The 3,803-nt window shown below is 38.2% G+C and overlaps 1 non-coding gene across 1 annotated transcript; it reads right to left on the bottom strand.

Moving 5' to 3' along the window:
- Positions 1-1,354: 1,354 nt before the first annotated feature.
- LOC115064529 lies at positions 1,355-1,456 on the bottom strand. The gene has a single exon (XR_003844359.1). It is a non-coding gene; the product is annotated as a U6 spliceosomal RNA (small nuclear RNA).
- Positions 1,457-3,803: the final 2,347 nt, after the last annotated feature.

Genomic DNA, 3,803 nt, shown 5'->3' with positions numbered 1-3,803 from the left:
TGTGTGTGTGTGTGTGTGTGTGTGTGTGTGTGTGTGAGAGAGAGAGAGAGAGAGAGAGAGAGAGAGAGAGAGAGAGAGAGAGAGAGCAAACAGCTGCCTGAAGAAAGAAGGAGACAAGTAACACATCAAAATTCTGCATCTGCCCTGACAGTTCATATACGAAACCCAAATTCTCAATTATGCTGGTCTAAGAGAGAGGGGTCCACTCTAGTACTATCACTCAAATTTAACTAAACTGCAGCTAATTTTTAAAATGTACAGGTTCAAAAGCAATTTATAGTATATGTTAAAATATCTGTTTCAACAGGTGAACTTTGTCCATTTGCAAATGAAGAAATTAACACCAATAAATTGCTTTGGATACAGTATTATCGCTTGTGTGCTATGTTAATTTACTGCACTAATTAACTTACTGCCTCACACCAAATCGACATGGTCTCTCTAGGATGAGCTCATATTAACAAGGACTATACATAACCTGTCTTGGCTCTTTGATTAGTGTTTCTTGATATGCGGTTAGAGATTTCAAAGAGTGTGTCTAAGATGCAGACATTACCATTGTGCAGATCATTATAATAGTGTGTATAGATCTACTTTCTTCTATTTTTAACATTTCTAATTCAAATGTCTTCAATGCTATTTGGAATATACATATTCCCTCTAGTTTTTATGAATGCAAGAAGCAAATGCCTATTTACTATAATACACAGGTCAGGAATGGGACACTAGAAGGAATACTCTCATTGACTCAGAAGCAGAGGCATACTGTAAACTGACCTCAGGAAAACCAAAGGAACTCACTATGGGATGTTGCCCCTCTCTGTAATGAGTCATAGTCTCTGCTCTCTACCTCTCACTATTGCTGATCTCCAGTTTTTCTGTCCCTCTGTCCTTCTCATTCTCATGTATCTGAGAATGTATAATTCAGAATGCTCAATCCATTTGAATTTCTCTGTGACCATTCATCACAAGTACTGTGATAGGCTGATTGTAAAACACTAGTTTAAATTCCTGTCCTGAACTAAAATGTAAAAACAAGAAAAAGAAAGATAATATCAGTGATAAACCTCAAGAACAAGAAGAAAGAAAAACCAAGAAAAATAAAATACAACCCTCTTAAAGGTAAAATTGAAAGCAATACCCACACACAGATGTACACAGGTAAACTGTAAGTGTAGACTATCAGCCAAGGAAAAACAAGTATGAGAAAATAGCAAAATCGAAGTAAAATGATATTTAAAACATATTCATGTCATCTATGTTGGGGATCAAGCATACAATTGAGAATAAGTGAACTCTAACAGCTGTCAATATGAAATTATATAGTAAGAAGGAAGGATAGGTAGCAGACAATACAAGAATGTTATCATTTACACAAGTTAAAATCATACTTGTGCAGGAGCCTTGCTAATCTCTTTATCATTCTAATTTTAATATATGTGCTAGCAAAAAGAGCTATGCCTCCTACACATGTGCAGCAGATGTAAAGCTCGGTCTTTATGTGGATCCCCTAACAACTGGAGCTAGGCTGTCTTTGTCTCTGTTGCCTGCCACTGGATCTCCTTCACCTAGCTGGAAGGCCTGGTTGGGCCTCAGTGGGAGAAGATACACATAGTTCTGCTGCTACTCAATGTCTCAGTGCAGGGCGGTACCCAAGGAGGGGGATTCCCTTCTCTAATGAGAAGGGGAAGGGGTAATGGCTGGTTAGGGGTGGGACTCTGAGGGGTAGGGGCTGTGATCTGTATGTAAAGTAAATTAATAATGAATTTAAAAAGTTAGAGTTTGTCTTAAAAATAAAAATTTCAAAGAAAAGCATCAAGACCTGGGATGAAAATAACCATAATAACAATGATGAAAATCTTATAAGCTACCAAGGTCTATATCCATAATAATGAAAACCCATAACAGAAGGGAGAAGATTCTAGAAATTAAGGCTAACACATACACATTATACCACAATAAAAGATCTGTGCTGCACAGGGATTCAATGAGAGTCAAAGCTACATTGGGAGTTTAAAGCCAGCCTCAGCTCTGCACTAGGAGTCCAAAGCCAGTTTACTCTATCTAAAAGAAAAATCAAAAAGTAAAAGTTATAATAAAAACAGGAAAGCTACAATATCTGATCACAAATTATAGAGAATTTGAATACGTAAAACATAAGTTAGAAAAATAAAGGAAAGAATACAAACCAATATCATAAAATAAGATACCTTAAATTAACATTTGTAGTCCAAGATATATAAAATGAACAGTCTTCAACAAATCAAGATAACTTCATAAGAAGAGCAGGCCTCCGAGAGGCACATGGGAGGTGGATCTGGGAGAGAGGGGAAGTGGAGGGGGAAGCTGGGGGGGGGAGGAGAGGAGAAGAAACTGTAGTATATGAGAGAAGAATTTTTAAAAACTTAGTAAGAGCTGGCAATGCCTGTCCTGCACATGACATGAATATTATACCCATGAACTTATTTCATCTGTGATCACCTGCATACAGCCTGTACAAGATAAAGAACAGCCAAAAGTCCCCATGTAAGTGAAGGAGGTACAATACAGGCTCCAGCCCTAACTGAAAAACTATTGGCAGTTAGTTGATAGCTACTAGGGAAGATGAAACCTTTTTTTAAGGGTATAACACAGGTAGTTTCCCATGTTCCGGTTGGTGGCCCCACACCCACGCACATATGAGCAGTATAGATTGGACATAGTGGGAAAAAGGAAGGAGGAGCACGAAATGGAGGAGGAGGGAGAGGAAGAGGAGGAGGAAGAGTAGAGATGGAGAGGGGGGCGTGGAGAGGGTGGATATTATATTGCATGTACACTTGGAATACTAAACAATAAAAATTAATTAAGTAAAAGAAAAAATTATCAAGCTTATTATCCTGAAAATTGACCTTTCACTTTTTCCCCCCTCAGATCAATTATCCAGGATTAATAAACTACCATTAACCACACAAATTGCTTTTGGAAAAATAATGAATGGGCCACCTAGTCAAGTGTACTTTCTTAAGCCTTCCCAGGGACCATCTTGGGGAAGGATCCACAGTTAAGTCTTTATCCAAGGGGAACAGAAGATGCTTCAGTTTTGCACCTCCAGACTTCACAGACCCCCTTATGCCCTGGCTAAACATGTGACACTAATTAATTTAAAAGTATATAAATAATTAGAAACACATGCACATAGAGAAGAATCCATATTGCTAAAATGATTTTTGTTTTGCAATAACAAGAAAATTCATCCTAAAGTTCACTGACAGTCAAGGGACTTTGAATGGCCAAAACAATCTCCATTCAATTTGACTTACTAGATTAATTTCTCTATTTCTGCACAAGGCTCCACTGAAAAGGGACAAAGTAAAATAACTCAACACGTCTGAGTTTAAACTTACAAAGTAACAGAAACCCAAACTGCAAGGTTGTGCATGACATAAATACAAACAGACCAGGGGACACTGAGGGTACACATACTAAACTCTCATATGTCTGGACAAATGAGTTTTGACTATGAAATGGGGATGATAAATGCATTTAAGACAACTAAATCTAGAAAACTGAGGGGAAGGCAGAAGCAGGGTGATTGTCCAAAATGCAAGGCCACAATATTTTATTTAATGAGTTTCAGACCAGCCAGTGCTACAGGGTGAGACCCTAAACTGAGAGAGTGGGAGGGAAGGACAAAGAGGAGGATGAGGAAGAGGGAACAAGGGCAGGAGGGAGGGAAAGAAGAGATCACCTACAACCGACATGATAAACAGAATGGAGCACAAAACGGAAGACAGACCTAAAAGTAAAAGCTAGAACTCTAAAGC

The sequence above is a fragment of the Mus pahari genome, chromosome 7 (assembly GCF_900095145.1).
Source record: "Mus pahari chromosome 7, PAHARI_EIJ_v1.1, whole genome shotgun sequence".
Lineage (NCBI taxonomy): Eukaryota > Metazoa > Chordata > Mammalia > Rodentia > Muridae > Mus > Mus pahari.
Note: the sequence above shows the minus strand (reverse complement) of the source record. Positions and strands in the feature narration are given on the sequence as shown.